This window comes from Tenrec ecaudatus, chromosome 8, assembly GCF_050624435.1.
Source record: "Tenrec ecaudatus isolate mTenEca1 chromosome 8, mTenEca1.hap1, whole genome shotgun sequence".
In the NCBI taxonomy this organism is placed as follows: domain Eukaryota; kingdom Metazoa; phylum Chordata; class Mammalia; order Afrosoricida; family Tenrecidae; genus Tenrec; species Tenrec ecaudatus.
The window spans coordinates 159,369,059-159,387,129 of record NC_134537.1 but is presented as its reverse complement, the minus strand read 5'-3'; the positions used below and the strand labels follow the sequence as shown (position 1 = coordinate 159,387,129).

Genomic DNA, 18,071 nt, shown 5'->3' with positions numbered 1-18,071 from the left:
GGCAATCAAAGTATTGTCATCTGTATATCAAAAAATGGTTATTAAGCCTTCCTCCAATCCTGATTCTTTTTCATATAATCCAGGTTCTCCAATTATGTACTTATCATACAGACTGAAGAAGTATGAGGAGAAGATCCAACTCTAACACATACGTTTCTTGTCTAAAACCATGCAGTATTTTCTTGTTCTATTTGCACAACTACCAATTTATCCATGTACAGGTTCCACGTGAGCACAATTAAGTGTTGTGGAAGTCGTACTATTTTCAAGGCTATTCATAAGTTGTTATGATTCTCAAAGTGGAATGCTTTTGCATAATCAAAAATATACAATTAGCATCGTTTGGGTATTATCTGCATTAAACCAAGAGCCATGTGACATCAGCAATGATATTATTTGTTCCATGTCCTCTTCTGAGTCCAGCCTGGACCTCTGGCAGCTCCCTGTCACTGTGCTGCCGCAACCCTTGTTGGGGGATCTTCCACAAACTCTCAGTGGGGTGTGTGATTCCGTGATCTAGTTCTGTAATTTGGACATTCGGTGGCCTCACCTTTCTTTGGAATGGGTACAGTTATGGATCTTCTCCAGCCAGCTGACTAGTTAGCCACACTTTGCAAATGTCCTGGCGCAGACGAGTGTGTGTTTCCAGTACCTCATCAGCTTGTTGACATATTTCAATTGGTATTCCACCAAATCCTGGGACTTTATTTTGATGACTGCTTTTGGCTTCCTCATTGTGTACCAGTGGTTTTTCGCTCATATGCTACATCCTGAAATGACTGAATGTTGACTGGATTTTCTGGTACAGTGATTCGATGTGTTCTCTCCATTGTTTCTTTTTTTTTGTTGTTTTTTGGTTACTTCCTTCATCCTTCAGTATTTTGACCATAGTTTCAATCTTGCAACTTGAGGCATGAATTTTTTTCTGAGTTCTTTCATTGTAAGTTACGCTGAGTACGTTCTACCATTCCTTTATTTTAGCTACTGTGCTATGAACAGCCAGGCTCAGCGTCTCTTCTGACTGCCGCTACGACCTTTTCTTTCTTTCTCTCTTATGTTTTCTATTACCGCTTGCTTTTGTTCTTCTTCAAGAAACTCTTGTTTATTCTGCAGATGCATGACAGAAGCAGTGGGCAGTGGAGTTTGCTACCTCCAAACGGATTAAAACTCCAGTGAAAAATCAAGCAAGTTATACTAGTAGAACCCCCAAACTATGTTACACAAGCAAGTTTTGCAGTGATTACAGGAAATGAAACTCCTAAGTGTCTGACAAAGAGCATGTTTCAATGATCAGAGGAAGCTATCATCTATACCTATGTTTCTCCAGAGCCTACCAGACCACCATCTCTGGAAAAATTGTGCTGCACTGCTTATCTAAATGGGGGATGCTTTTTGCCTGGATACCAATTTTTTTTCTTAATCATTTTATTAGGGCCTCATACAACTCATCACAATCCATACATACATCAGTTGTATAAAGCACATTTGTACATTCATTGCCGTCATCATTCTCAAAACATTTGCTCTCCACTTAACCCCCTGACATCAGCTCCTCATTCCCTCCCCCACTTCCCACTCCCTCATGAACCCTTGATAATTTATACATTATTATTTTGTTATATCTTGCCCTGTCCGACGTCTCCCTTCACCCACTTTTCTGTTGTCCATCCCCAGGGAGGAGGTCACATGTAGATCCTTGAAATCGGTTCCCCCTTTCCAACTCACCCTCCCTCTGCCCTCCCAGTATCACCACTCACACCACTGGTCCTGAAGGGATCATCTGCCCTGGATTTCCTGTGTTTCCAGTTTCTATATGTACCAGTGTACATTCTCTGGTCTAGCCAGACTTGCAAGGTAGGATTGGGATCATGATAGTGGGTGGGTGGGGGGCGAGGAAGCATTTAGGAATTGAAGGAAAGTTGTATTTTTCATCATTGCTACATCGCATCCTGACTGGCTCGCCTCCTCCCTGAGACCCTTCTGTAAGGGGATGTTCAGTGGCCTACAAATGGGCTTTGGGTCTCCACTCTTCACTGCCCCCCTTATTCACAATGATATGATTTTTTGTTCTGATGATGCCTGATATCTGATCCCTTCGACACCTCATGATCACACAGGCTGGTTTGCCCTTTCCATGTGGGCTTTATTGCTTCTGAGCTAGATAGCCGCTTGTTTACCTTCAAGCCTTTAAGACTGCAGACACTATATCTTGTGATAGCCGGGCACCATGAGCTTTCTTCGCCACATTTGCTTATGCACCCATTTGTCTTCAGCAATCATATCATGGAGGTGAGCACACAATGATATGACTTTTTATTCTTTAATGCCTGATAACTGATCCCTTCGACATCTTGCTTTTTTAAATGAATGATGCTCTTGATGTCATTCTATTGCTCCCCAGATCTTTGGACAGAAGTGTTTTAGAAAAATTCAAGAGGGCTACTTAAAATGACAAAATACATGAGAGATAAACCCCAACATGGAAGGGAAAAATAAAGAAACAAAACACCGGAAACCAATCCTCTTGAATTTTTGTTATATGTTCTTTTCTGGTCCTCAGTGTATGAAGCCTGCATTGATGAATCTATAGAGACAACAAGCAGAATAAAAGCTACTGTAGGTAGAGTGTGAAGTAGGGGGGAGGGTCAGTAAAAGGAAGCTGATATCAATGAGTTCAAGAAAGAGAAAAATGTTTTGACACTGATTGTGTGGTAGCAATTCTTCAACACTTCTTGATGTGATTAAACTATGGAATGATATAATATCTGTATTAGCTTCCAATAAAATAGTTTGAAAGAACAACACACAAAGAGACGTGTTTTACATACAAATCTCTTCCCAAGGCTTTCTTGAAATTCTGGTTGGATATACTCAAAGTCATATTTTAGGTCTCATGGGCTTGTTTTATTTTTTAGTTGTTTTCTTTATTTGTTATTTATTTATTCATTCAAGTGTATAATGGCCTTTTTATTTTTAATTTTTGTTTTTTGGGAGGCATAAACCAAATATCTTATAATTCAACAGTTCAATCATATCAAGAAGTGTTGTACAAGCATTACCACAGTCAATTTTAGATATTTTTCCAGGATCTTCCTTTTGATTGGCTCTCTCTTCCAGCCTACCTCCCTTGTCATACCCTCAAGGAACCATTAATCCAGTTACTGTCCCTATAGATTCGCCCGTCCTGGATTTCAAATACTGAAAAACATACAAAAGTACAAAACAAAGAATCGAAAAAGCTAAACACAATAACAAAATACAGTAGATACAAACCCCAGTTGGGAAGAAAACAGAAACATTTAAAATCTAGAACAACTTTAAAACTCCAAGTTCTCATTATTAATAAATGCATGCAGCTGTTTCGTCTCATTTTGACTCATGAGCAACCAGCAAATGAAAGTCCTCAAGGTTTTCCTGCATTCAAGTCATTATGGCTGACTCTACTTTGAAAGGCAACCCTTGCTCAGTCACAGTTGGAGAGCCTTCTGACCCAAGACACTCATCTTCTGGCAGTGTTCTCCTATGATTCAGAAGGCTTTCAGTGACTACTCCATCACACGTGGACGGCCTATTCCTTCTTCACAATCTGTTGCTAGTCTTAGTTCTTAGTGAAAGTTGTTCACTCTTGTGACCCTGCTAGTAGTTGAGACACCAATGGCAAAGTTTCCAGAATCACAGCGACTACCTACTTTATAGCCATTGTCTGTGTGCTCTCCAGTGGACTGAAGTTCTCTTTTTCACTTCTTCTTTACCTGTTAACACACAACTCTGCAACTATAATTATCTTAATTTATAGACTTTTAAAACAAAATGTTTTTGTTTCTTAACAGATATAATAAAAAGTCACATTCACTCACATTTCAGAAGACAGAATAGAGGACTATGACCTTCTAAATATACAATATATATGCACATCCAAAGATTTTATAAAAAGAGAGAAAAGAGAACTGATAGATCAGGGAAAATATTTAGCATTGATATATCAGATAAAGGCCTAATTTTAATATCTACATAAACTATAACATCGTCATATGAAAAATACAAATAATGCTATTCAAAATATTTTTGACATGAATAGACAATGTAATAAAATGACATCCAGGCAGCTAACAATCATACAGAGAAATGTGTGCATTCATTAGTCATAAGAGAAGTGTGTTAGTCTGGGTTGACTAGAAAAACTAATTCATAGAAATATGTGTATAGAAAAGACCTGTATATAAAGAGTAATTGTATATTAAGAAAACATCCCAGCCCAGTCCAGATCAAGTCCATAAGTCTGATATTAGCCCATATGTACCACATCAATCTATAAAGTCCTGTTCAGACTCACGAAACACATGCAATGATGCTGAATGCAGGAAGACCACAGGCTAGTGGTGGATAGCCTTGTGGGTCCAGTGGTAGTGTAAGTATCTCAGCACTGACAGGGATCTGTCTCTACATGGCTCCTCACACTCTAGGGCTCTAGGTAGCTACATGTGTCTTGTCAGCAGAAATGTCTCCAGGGATTGAGTGTGGGTCCCGCTTCCAGCAAGCAATTTATCTCCTTAGTGCCTCCAAATGAGGTCATTCACTGTGACCTAATTGACAGGCTAAACTCCACCCCATCACTCTTAATAGTCTCAAGTTGACAACAGATTATGTAGCTACCACAAGAAATACAAACTAAAGCAACACTGAAATACTACCCAGTGTTAACAATTTTGGCAAATTAAAAAAGGAAATGATAAATATTGGAGAGGATGTGGAGAGAAGGGATTGCTCATCCATCACTGTTGGGATTGCAGGATTATACAAATGCTGTGGAAAACATTATAGAACTTCCTTAAAGAAATGCAAATTCAAATAGCTTATGATGCTATAATCGCTCTACTTGATATATACCCTAAATAAATAAAGAGAACCACATGAACAGACATAGCACATCTGTATTTATTTCAGGATTTTCTATAATAGCAAAAACATGGAAACAACGAAAAATCCCATCTGTGAAGGAATGAATAAACAGAAATCTAACATATATGCAAAATGGAATATTATGCATCATTTAAAACCAATGAGTCTGTCAAATACTTCATGAGATGTACAAAATTGGAAGACAGTATCCTATTCTATGAGTTAGTTTCAGAAAGGTAACTATTTTATGACACCATTCTTAGAAGGAAAACAAATGTTTTCACAGCAAAGGAAACAACTTTGAAGACTCTCAAGAGGCCAGGGATGGTGAGATGGGGGAGAGGGCAGGGGCAGGGAGGTAAAGAGGCAAAGTGAATAGGGAAAGGAAAAAAAATAAAAAGAAGATGAGCAATAGTAATTTACAAGGGGCTACCGGGATACTGTTACTCTTTTGATGAGATGCACTGTGCATCTACATATCATTTGTTTTTCTTTGTAAAAGCTATCTTCCACAAATGAACGAAAATCATCATCACCACAATGAATACATTTTAATTTTTTTAAAAAGGGAAGGGTCACAGTCTTAAAAATACCTTCAGATTCCATCCCCATCAGACCTAACACTGAATAAAAGGAGGAAAAGTAATATTGAAACTGCCTTACATTCTTTTGTGACACACAGCTAGTTTCAAATAAGGAAGGAAGGAAGGAGAGTCATGTTGGACCTTTGAAATGGATGTAGAGTCCCTTAGTGCTCACATCCACTGTTGCCTGTCAGAAATCACTTGAGGTCCCACAAAAAATTACAGGTTGTAAACCACTGATCTAACTTCATAGGTAAGAAACTCAACACTTAATGAAGGGGGGCCCTGACCAGGATTTTTTTTGGTTGTTTTTTGGTTATTTTAAATATATTTTAATGAAAACACCTATTCATCATCTTTAAATAAAAATGATTTATGTTTCTAAAGTCTGAGGCTACTCTGGCATTAGGACTTAATGCCTTCCTGCTCCACAGGTTTTAGATTCCACAGCACCACTAACTCCCCAGTGCTCTAGAGGCATGAGCCAGACTTGTCCTCCTCTGTCAGAAGTCTTTGTGGCAACTTCAGTGGCTGGACCCTTATTACATGTTTCACCACTTTCAGTTTTGCATTCACTGAGGGATATTCTCATGAATTTAGGGAGTGTGTGCTTTTTCTAATCCAAGCATCTTTATTACATCTTTTTCCCAATATGGCCATCTCTTTGTAATTTTTATCCCGGTGACAATCTGCAGTGTGGGAGGGTTTTGTGGAGCTCCGCCATATTTTTCGTAATCTACTGGAGAAGGCTGAAACACTTTATCTGAAATTCTTGATCTGGTAACTCTGTGGTGAATCCACTCTGTGCAAATGAGAGACTCCATCCCTTTTGTCACCAGCTGTAGACTGCCCCGGGGTCTCTGAAGGACTGAACACAAAATCCAGCCATTGGGTCTGGTGATTCTTCTCTCAAGGTTTTGGCTAGAGACGCCAAGGAGCTAAATATTCTGTTGCTCCTTTTCGGAATGAACTTTGTTTTGTTTTATAAGTCACTGGCCCATGCTCCAAAATGAGCACAAATCCTGGCCTTGGATACCTGGTAAGTCATGCTCCAAAATGAGCACAAATCCTGGCCTTGGATACCTGGTAAGTCATGCTCCAAATTGAGCACAAATCCTGGCCTTGGATACCTGGTAAGTCATGCTCCAAATTGAGCACAAATCCTGGCCTTGGATACCTGGTAAGTCATGCTCCAAAATGAGCACAAATCCTGGCCTTGGATACCTGGTAAGTCATGCTCCAAAATGAGCACAAATCCTGGCCTTGGATACCTGGTAAGTCTACTATTTGTAAGGCTGATTTCTGAGAGTAAAATTGTCAGCTATGAAAACCATTTATACTAGCAAAGGAGAAGAGCAAACAGAAGTAAGCAAACATTGTACAATAAAGGGAGATATCTGAAGATCTACTTTCTCTTTGTGTCTTTGCCAGTTTGCTGGAGATTGTCTTGGCTTGCTAGGCTTGCTATTGTTTTCCCTGTGTGATTGTCAATAGCTTCCCTGCTTAGTTACATAATGGTCCTGTTTCAGTCCATGAATTGCTTACTAATTCTACATATATACCTACCAAGTTTGCTTGTGAAATGTTTCTTGTAGGAAATGATGGAGTCATCGGATAATTCTAAGCAGATGAGTAATATGGATAGATTATAGTTCTAGACAGCTTCCTGTAAAATCAAATGTGGAACATGATTTGAGGAGAGAAAGAGAGTGAGAGAGAGAGAGAGAGAGAGAGAGAGAGAGAGAGAGAGAGAGAGAGAGAGAGAGATGGCAACAATCCAAGGCCCAATGACAGGGTCCACACAACAGTATCAGAAAAAATGTTTATACTACTATTTAGATTTCCTCAAGCATTTAGTTCTTTCCAAAGACTCACACAGCTTCTGAACATGTTGCCTCACCCAGTGCCTTTGCAGACACCCAGCCTGTCTGCACAATGATGGGAGACCCAAGTGTTGGCACTTCACCCACCAAGCAGGATCTGCCCCGTGTTGCCTGTTCATTTGCAGTCTTCATGGAACAACAAACCGTGGGACATGGAATTTTGCTTCCTAACAGACACTAAAGGAATGGCTGCTACACAGTGAATTGTGAGAGGTGGCACACTATGAAGGGTAAACCTCGATCGATGAAAAACAGCAGATAATGTAGTACCACACAGAAAAAATTGCTCTTCCTTTCTCTAGTGCGTAAATTACTTGCAGGTGCAATTTTTCCTTTCAGAGAAAATGCCATGCAGCTAACAAACATGCTCTTGAAGGGCCTGCTGCGTTTTCTTTTCTCCAGGTACAGTCTCTCGTGTCTTAACACTCTGGGCACGAAAATCTCACATCAAATGCCAGCATTTTCATCTTTGCTTTGGACTCTGTTGTCCAGAGCACCCAGGCTAAGTCAATGGGTAATGGCGAGAAAATATAAAATCATGGACGACTTGTTGGATGGATGTGTCAGTTTCTTAGGGCTTCTGTGCTTCTGACAGAAGTGATCACAAACAGGGTAGTTTAACAAAAATATGAATTTATTCTCTCGGGTTTCAGGAGATGAGAAATTTCAAATCTATGTGTGCCTTGATTTGCACGTGCATTCCTCAGATGCCTGTGCATCAGCTGTCACGCGGTGCTCTACCTTTTTGTGTATTTGCATCTCGTGGTTTCTCATTGTATAAGGATTCAAGTCCTCCTGGAAAGAATGTTGACCCTAATCTGGTCTGACTTCATCTTAGCAAGACTTCTCTACAAAGTCCCTGTTTGCAAGTAAGGTTCTATTCTCAAGATTAATCTTGGGGACACTGTTCACCCCAGCACAATGCGAAAGCTACTTACCACTGGAAGTTGTTTTCTGGGATTTAGTGACTACTGTGATATGGTAAGGTTTGTGGTAGAAAGAAAAGAGAAGAATTCCCCACCCTCTCCCCATAGATTATAACAGACTGTGGGTTATGGAGCCAGTTGGAAGACTGCCAATCTGTGAAACCAACAATTTAACTTTGAAAAGTTGAGTCTAAGAAGATAGGGGGACAATCAACAGCGATCTTCAAATGAAACTTGGATTATAAATCTGGATCTCAGGGGGAAAATTTCACAGGGAAACAATCTGATCTGGATCACTTTTTTTTCTTCTGTTTTTACATTTTATTAGGGACTCATACAACTCTTATCACAATCCATACATATACATACATCAATTGTATAAAGCACATCCATACATTCCCTGCCCCAATCATTCTCAAAGCATTTGCTCTCAACTTAAGCCCTTTGCATCAGGTCCTCTTTTTTTTCCCCCACCCTCCCCGCTCCCCCATCCCTCATGTCCCCTTGGTAATTTATACATCGTTATTTTGTCATATCTTGCCCTATCCGGAGTCTCCCTTCCCCCCCTTCTCTGCTGTCCCTCTCCCAGGGAGGAGGTCACATGTGGATCCTTGTAATCAATTCCACTTTTATAGTTGAAGGGATTGATTTAAAAAAATAGAATACAGAAGCTAATGGGAGACAATTAAGCAAAACAAAAATCCATTTCCATGAAGTCAATTCTGACTCAGAGTGACCCCAGGTATTACAGAGCAGAATTGTTTCACAGGATTTTCACAGTGGTGATTTATTTGTACAGAAATTTCTAGAACTTTCTCCCATGGCACCTCTGGGTGAGATCTGACTGCCAACTATTAGGTTGGAAGTGGAATGTAAACTGTTTGTGCCACCTAGGAACCAGGGAGGCCACTCTAAAATATATATTCAAGGGAAAGGAGAGGAGTCAGAGAAAAATAGAAAAGGGAAAGGGAAATAAGTGGAGTCAGAGAAAAATAGAAAAGGGATTCGAGATTGCCTATGTTCTGTCTGCGTGTGATCCTAGGAAAGGTCATTTAATCAATTTTCATTTTCTCCTGGGGTAAATCTAATTATGGACCATGGGTTCCTGAGGGTGGGAGAAGGGAAGAAGGACAAAAAGAGGAGCTGATCCCAAGGACTCAAGTAGAAAGAAAATGTTTTAGAAACAATGATGGCAACATATGTACAAATGTGCTTAATACAATTGATGTATGGATTTCTACTAGAGCTATAAGAGACCCCCCAAAAAATAAAAAGAAGAGTACTCAAAGAACAGGTTGGAATGTCTTAGAGAATATTATCTATGCCCGACACTTCTGACAACATCACTATCCTGCTACTCTCTGTTACAGTGCTAGCCAACTCGGCATCTTCCTTCACCAGTGAGTCCACTGCGAGAAACCACTTTCACAGCATAAGGGTGTTTACTCCATGCTATCCCGAAGGTCTGTGCCTGGTACCTCGATTCCCTTAAGCCTCTGCCTGCACAGTGTGGCTACTCCTGCTGCTGCTTCCTCTTTCGAGCTCTCGGCCAACTCATGTCCAAGGATATCAGTGGCTTGCCTCTCCTACTGGTAGAGAGAAACCGTTGCCTTTTTCTGGACGTCTCTTTCTAAGAAAGTCTCCTAAGAGGGGTCTAGGGTTACTAGTCAACATGACCACTTTTCTCCCTTTGATCTTGGGGCTCAGAGCTGTTCTTTAGAAAACAGGGTGTGAGTCATGGTGATGGAGGTGTAAGTAGATTCTCACCTTGGATCAAACACGAGTAAGGGACTATTTTGTATTCTTGGGATTCTCAAGCTCTGCCAATTAGTGTCCCAAAGATGGTCTCACTCATGTCATGACGTATTTTTGCGGAAGACTCTTCACTGGAGCTTGACTTCTATCTGCCCTCCTTCCTCCATAAGCGCCAGAGTCCCAGTGAAGGGCACATTTTAATTCCCATCTCCATGTGTCTTCTCAAACCAAACTGCCATAAAGTTGGATTCAGACTCATAGTGACCCTATAGACTGGGTAGAACTGCCCCGGGGGTTTCCAAGACTGTAACTCTTTATAGGAGTAGAAAGTCCCGTCTTTCTCTGGTGAAGAGCCTGGTGGTTTTTAACTCTTTACTTTGCGGTTAGCAGCTCAATGCATAACCACAATGCCACCGTGACTTCTACCAATGGGAATTATAAATGGGGTGGTCAACCTGTACATTTTCCTCTCATATTCCGGTGTCTCATTGGTGAAAGGATCAGTTGCTAGCCACTAGGTCTGCGGTTCAAACTCACCAGCCACTCTATCTCAAAAAGATGTGGTTGACAGCTTCCATAAAGATTTACAGCCTTGAAAACCGTATGCAGCAGTTCTACTCTGTCTTATAGATTTGCTGTTTGGAATCATTTCATCAGCCGTGGGTTTAATGTGTCCTGGTGGCACAAGTGGTTTGTACTAGACTGCCAACTGAATGATCAGCAGCCACGCCGACTCAGTGTGCCGTGGAAAAACGTGGGTGCCAGAAACAGGCATAAGTCCATGACTGGTATTGTCCTTCGTCAGCACTCATCCAAGTGGAGCAAGGAGAGGATCAAGTGCGCAGTAGAGAGGGGGAAGGGGGATGGTCCTTGCGAAGACATCAACGATGACTTTTATAAGGACACCTCATTCACTGGGGTAACCAACCCAAGTGGAAAGACAACCATGAGAATGCTGCACCAGACAATCCGCAAGAGGTTATCTGAAGGAAAATAAAGTCATGTGGGCTACTGAATGTGCCAGAACCCCGAGTACAGAGCACAGGTGATACTCTCACATGCAGTGATGGAGGAGAGTATACTGAAAGTACAAGTCACACAGGTATGGACAGCGGTAGGTTGGGGGACCTGTGAACCCGCTTCCAACCTTCAGCCATAGCACATCGGGAAGGGTGGAAAATGGACCCAGAGAAGCAACAAGGGACAATACAGCAAATGTGCCAACTCTCAGAGAGTTGGGGGGCAGGGAAAACAAAACACAAAATAACAACTAGAATATAAAGAACAAATCTGACTTTTGAAAGAAGAATTTCAACAAAGTGGCAGAGATGAAAGTTAGCATAGGATAAAGCTATACAATTTTAGGGGAAAAACAGGTGTAGCTAATGGGTCCCTTTTTCAAGTAGAAAGAATTACTGCTTGTGTTGTCAGAGGATCGTAACAACCTATCCCATCTCAGGTACTTTCCATACAGGGTGATATTGACCCCCTTTCTCATTTGACAGCTGGAGTCCATGTTCCCTAATTTTGAATCTAGGCAGATGTCTCCGTCACATGATCCCACACAGCTTTTGCAATGTTTCTATAGGATATTTGCCCTTTGGGATCTCAACCTCATGCTGACCAGGGCCCTAAACTTATCTACCTGGAGAGAACACAGGAAGGGGTCCAACCCAAACTGCTATGCTGAGGGGCCAGGCCACTTTCCATGCAACTGCCAGACATGTGACTGAACCTCTCCAGGTGATTGCAGTCCCCAGCTGTGGAGTCAACCACTGCCTCTAAATTAAAAATAAACAATAAAGTGTTGCAGTTAGGTTTTATATCAACCCTGAATTTGTGTGACCAGGTAGACGTGGATCCCGAATGGTCAAGCAAGGGGTAGCCTGACGACCCCTCCTTGAGGTTGTGACAGTTGTGCATCAGTGAGAGACACTGGCAATGGTTCTCTCCTGCCTGCTTCACCTGCCTCCACACTGGGAGTGCATTGGAACTCTGGTTCCGCCTCCTCCAGGCATGGCCCCACGGGAGCTGCCTGATGTGGGCTGCTCTCAGAAGCCTGCCCTGTTTCCACGAGACTCTGCATCCACATCCCTGTGAACTCTGCTTCGTGCCGCACATTTCTGGGGCTGGCCTTGCAGCCATGTGAGTCTGAAGATGGCCGCAGCTAGCATTGGACCTACGGGTTTGAGTTGGACTAGAGTAGGAAACCTTCTTGATGTACCATTCTTTCTTGTCCCTAGATGAGCGTTGTGGTTGGTTTCTCTGGGTAACCCAGCCTAATACACGATCACTTATGTCTTTCCAGCTAATACCCTAAGTGCTGTGGAAGCGAAGCAAATCCTCCCCATTTGTGAAACTGACCCACAGAATCCAAGAACTTCGGAAATAGTTCCTTTAGGCCTCCACATTCTAGGAGTGATTGTTTTACAGTCATAGTAAGTGGGACAACAATGTATTTAGAGTAGCTGAAGGGGAGATAATGTCAAGGAATATATTCTCAACTCCTAGTGATACACAAATTAAAATTTTCTCTTTGATTGTAAAGTATTTTAGTGAATCAAGGACTCTTATAGAAATTGGGTCTATCCTTCTAACCTATTATTTCAACAGATGTACAAATAACTTATCTATGAGGAGGTCAACTTATGAAATCTGCAATGAATTCATGAGAAGTGTCCTGGCTGTCCCCAGCATTCATAGCACTGCTATAGGAAAAGCAAAAACAATCTGCTTCTGTGAATGGAGAGGGCTTGTTCTTTGTGTCCTGTGATTCACTACATTCCTGAACCAGTGAAAATGGAGGAGCAGAAACATGTGATTTGTGTTTATTAATTTTTGTTGTTTGGGGAGAAAAACAAAACCTACCTGGGCCTGAATAATGTTATATTATGAATCTGATCGTGGGGGAAAGCTTTCAGTCTTTTTCTTAATTTTAAATGCTCCCTTGGAAACACCCTTGGCTGCGTCTGCTGTAGATGAAGGCAGAGAAAGGGTACCCTACTTCCCTTCTCTGCTTCCTCCCACCCAGCCTCTAAATGTGAGCCAGGCACTACCACACATGTGGGTGGCAGCTCTGTTCTTGGTGCAGGGAGAGAGAATCATGGGAAAAGAGAGAGAGGCTTTTTAGCAAGCAGCGGGACCGGAAATCTGGCCTTTAGAATAATGCAAGGAACAGACAACAAAGTCAGTTATTGTTAAGATATAGTAGAGGCAATCATGTTTAGTAAGTGTTATGTGGGACAAGGCAATGGGGAAAACACCCAATCAAAATGGTTTAGTCCTTTTTGATCAGCTTAATTTATTTTTTATTTTATTTTGGTAGAAATATACCAAATAAAGCCTCTGCCCAGTCAGTTGAATTTCTATGTGTCTAGTGTGTTGACAACAATTGCATACTTTACAGTGTGTTCCCATCTTTGATCTCTACCCCTAGTGTTTCCTTGCCATTCCTTTTTATTTTCTGCCCTTTCAAGTTCTTATCTGTTCTTTAGAGCAACGGTTGTCATTTCAGTCTCATGTAGAAAATTCGCCAATGGCGTGCAATGTTAATGTGTGTGTGTGTGAAAGTCTTGTGGATCCAGTGGTGGTGGAGGCACCTCAGTGCTGGCAGGGCTCCTTCAGCTCCACAGCTCTAGCATAGCTCCATGTGCCTTGTCAGCAAGCATGCCTAGCAGAAAGTGAGCCTGTGTCCTGCCTCCACTGAGCTATTTATCTTCTTAGCACCTTCAAACAAGGTCATCAAACTGAAGCCTAATTGACAGGCTAAACTCCACCTCTTCATTCTTAAATCTCAAGTTGACAACAGATTATGTAACTGCCACGCAGCAACACACAAGCCCCCATAATATGACAGACTGACAGACAAGTCATATGTAAAAATATGCAGGCATAAATATATACATGAATACATAAGCATAGATATACACATACATAAGGGGATTTTAATATTTTATGAAAACATAGAATTAAATGAATTGGAATCAACTTGATGGCAGTGGCTTTATCTGCTACGTGTGTGTCCTAGTTATGTATTTTTGCTATAACTGAAATACCATAAACATGGGGCTTAAACAAACCAAAATTTGTTTTTCAGGGCTCAGAAGGATAGAAGTGAAATTCAGGGGCTGGTTCTGGGTGATGGTGGTTTTTGTATTTTTTTCTGTAGGAAAGTCTTTTTTCACTGAGTTTTTGCTTCTGGGTGATCTTCCATCTGTGATCACTTTTTTAATTTATTAAAAAAATTAAAAGATGGTGCAACTTAGCAAGAGTGTGGTTTAGGAAAAGCTGATGACTTCAGTTAATATGGGACTTGAGTCCTGTCCTCTTGTCAGGTATACTCGGATCACAAAATGGTAGACAATTCACATATTACTAAGATCATTAGCCAGCCAAGTTGACAAATAAATTTTGGGGGATACTATTGCTTACTGAGAGTGCACATATTTGGACATATATATAAGGGACCTTCAAAAATTCATGACTTTTTAAATCTCTTAATCCCATTTTTCCCAAACGTTGGAAAGCCATTGCCATTGTTAGATTCCAGCAAGTGTGTTCTGACTCACGGCCGCCTCATGCTCAACAGAACAAAACACTGTTCAGGTACCATCTTCACAATTGCTCCTATACCGGGGCCTGTTGGTGTGGCCAGTGTCAGTCCACCTCACTGAGGCCTTCCTCACTTTCCCTGTTCCTCCACTTCACCAACCCCCATATCCATCTCCAGGGACTAGACTCTCCTGACGTGTCCAAACTACATACCACGAGGTCTTACCACCCTTACCTCTAAGGAGCACTATGGACATTCTTATTCCAAGATATTGTTCGTGCTGTCCTTTTAGCATGTATCCATGGTATTTTCAATATTCTTCTTCAACATCAAAATTCAAATGCATCCGTTCGTCGATCTGCCATATTAAAGGTCCAGTTTGTCTGTCCGTTTGCCTTATTGTGTGTAGTGGCTTATGTGTTTCTGTGATGCTGAGGATTACATCACTGGCATTTCAAATGCCAGTAGGGTCAACCACAGTGAACAGGGTTGAGCAGAGCTTCCAGATTATGAACAGACAACAAGGGAAAACTCCACTGCCGACTTCAGAGGAAATAGCCAGTGAAAACCGCATGCATAACTTCTGATGGATGGATGGATGAATGGATGGATGGATGGATGGATGGGTGGAATAAAAGAACCTGAAGTTGTCCGTGATCTATTATTTAAACCGTGGAGCCTCTGAGTGCATTCTATTACAAGGAAAAGAGGACTTTGTGCAGACTGTAAAATATAGGCATTATCCTGGATTATGGGGTGGACCCAATTAATCACATATGATTTCAAAAGCAGAGTTCTTTCTCGGCTCGAGTCAGAGAGATACGACCAAAGAAGTCAGAGACATTGTAACCATGAGGGGGGTTTGCAGGTCTTTGTTACAAAGGAAGCTGTCCTGAGAGCATGAACGAACAAGACAAATGCAGGTCGCCTGGAGGAGCAAAACCCAGCTCCAGAAATCGAGTTTAGCCAACAACAAGACACGTTTTAAATAGAATCTGCCTCTGCGTTACAGAAAGGGGTGCAACCACATCAACAATTTGAGTTTTCTTCTGAGATCCCTTTGGAGACCCAACTAAATGACCTTGCATCTGAACTGCAGATGGACCCCCAAATCCCACAGCCATTGAGCTGATTTTGACACATAGAACCCTACATAAGTTTCCAAGATTATAAATTTTTATGTTAGCAGACAATCTCATATTTCTACCTTGAAGTGTCCGGTCATATTGAATTGCTAACTGTGATTAGTAGCCCGGTACATACCCAATTACACCTCCAGGGTTCCAGAATAATCAAATAATAAATACATGTTTTTTGGTAAGCTACTAAGTATATGCTAGCATGTATGGCAACAATTAAAAATGAGTGAATATAGTTTGAGATATAAATATCTCCCACTACATTCTAACATTTAAATGTAGCCAATGAAACTCCATGGAGTCTTCTCTAATTTCCTCCTCATAACACAATTCTAAGATTCCATTTTACTTTTATGTAATTTTAGCTCAAAAAGCCCAAGGCTGCAATTACTGAGGAGGGATAATAAGATACCTAATGTATGCTACCTAAAGAAAATTGGACATGTTAATTTTCATGGAGAATCTCCAGTGAATTTCCCAAGAAATTTCATTTTCCAGCACTTTTCACCCCCAAACCATTTTCACTTTGGAAATCTGCAGCCGTACAATCAATTATAGGATGACTTCACCATATTTTCAATGAAATATTAATCACTTCATCTGCAGTGGAATAGAAGGGAGACAGACGTTGTCTTTCTGGAAATATAACTCTCGGTCCATCTAGTGGGTTAAAGCTATGCCCTTGGCCTCAGAGTTCTGGTCATTTTGGGTTGACCCCCTCTTTGCTTTTGTACTAACCCTCATGCAGGCTTCTACTAAAGGCATCTGGGAATGTTTCTCATTCCTTCCCCCTTTCTCTGTATCATAGGACAGAGTGGGAGTAAAATAAAGAGTATTTCTCATAGAATTTTATTCCTCTAAGAGCTTAGACCGATGATCTTAATAGAGGGATTGATAAATTAAGTCTTAGCCCCGTTATTAGAGAGACCAAAAGAAACTTTCTTGAACTCTTAAGTTTCGATGATTATTTGTAGCATAAAATTTACTCACTTGGACTGCTGCATTCATTCATTTCCTTAAAACAGGTGTGATTTTTATGCTTACACCCCAAATAGGAGTGCTGATCTTATCTACACAAGCAAAATCTTTTTGTGAATGGGTCATAGAAACCTCTTTCCTTTTTGTTGTTGTTGGGCAGAGATATTTTAAAAGTTTGTAGAAATATTTATTTTCTTTTCCAGGAGCTTCAAGAAGCTCCCTCATCTTCAGACTATCTCCTGTTGTTCCTCCTTGTAACTGTGGAGAACATCATGTTGTTAGGCTTGGTTGTCTAGAGAAGAAAAACCAGAGACACTTACATCAAGAAAGTGGCTCACAGAGTTGTAGAAGTTGATAAATCTAGCCTGAGTCAAGCCCATGGGTCAGAGGCTAAACTGGAGGCTTTTACTGACATGTGTCGCTGTCTCATTGATTGAGTTAGTTAGTTTATTGTGCCAACCTGGCCAATAAACACAGGTGGAGTTAATTGAAGGGAGGAGGGATAAATGGCCCTGTGAGCCTTTCTACTTATTGGGTCTCTTGTGTTGTGATGGTTGCATCAGGATGCAGCTGCCTTAGCAGTTCCCTGCTTCAGCTTGCAAGGCTGACTTCCTGCAAGACATGCCCAAGGAGAAGCCACATGGACCTACCCTGATGCAGCCCTGGGTGCTGGAGCACCCATGTGGAGACCCCTGTCAGTGCCAAGATGTTTACACATTCACTGACTCAGCTTTCCTCCTGCAGTTGGCATCATTTTGTCTCTTTTGTGAGATGGAGGAGGACTTTGTGGACTGGTGTGGGACTATGGGTTAATGGATTAATGTTGGACTTGTGGGCTTGAGCAGCACTGAATTGGGATGTTTTCTTGATGTGCACTTACCCTTTATATAAAACATTTCTCCAAAGTACCTGACTAACACATCAATGAACCAGGAAGCAGGAAAACTACAGGCTGGTGGAGGTGAATCTTCGGTCAGTATGTCAGACTACTGGTTGCAGAGTCACATGAATCCAAGATTGGCAGGTAATGTAGCCAGCCTGCTGATAATGCCCAGGTTCAGCAGGCAGTATGGTAGTCCATTGGTTCAAGTTCAAAGAATGGGTCGATGAGACAGATGCATGCTGCAGGGCAGCATAAAGTAAGAAGCCTTAGCACAGAGTCTGTTTCAATAGGAGTAGGACACACTTCCAAGGAAATGTCTTTTCAATTGTGTCAAGGCTGTGGCCTGGTTAAGGGAGATGTGGTAGTCACCTAATCTGGTGTCAATTTAAGGATTAAGAGTGTAGGGGTGAATGGGTGCATAAGCAAATATGGTGAAGAAAGCTGATGGTACCCGGCTATCAAAAGATACAGT

At 41.3% G+C, this 18,071-nt stretch overlaps 1 pseudogene; it reads right to left on the bottom strand.

Annotated features, from left to right (window-relative positions):
* Nucleotides 1-5,888: 5,888 nt before the first annotated feature.
* Nucleotides 5,889-18,071, bottom strand: part of LOC142455577 (large ribosomal subunit protein uL30m-like) — a 76,759-nt pseudogene continuing 64,576 nt past the window's right edge.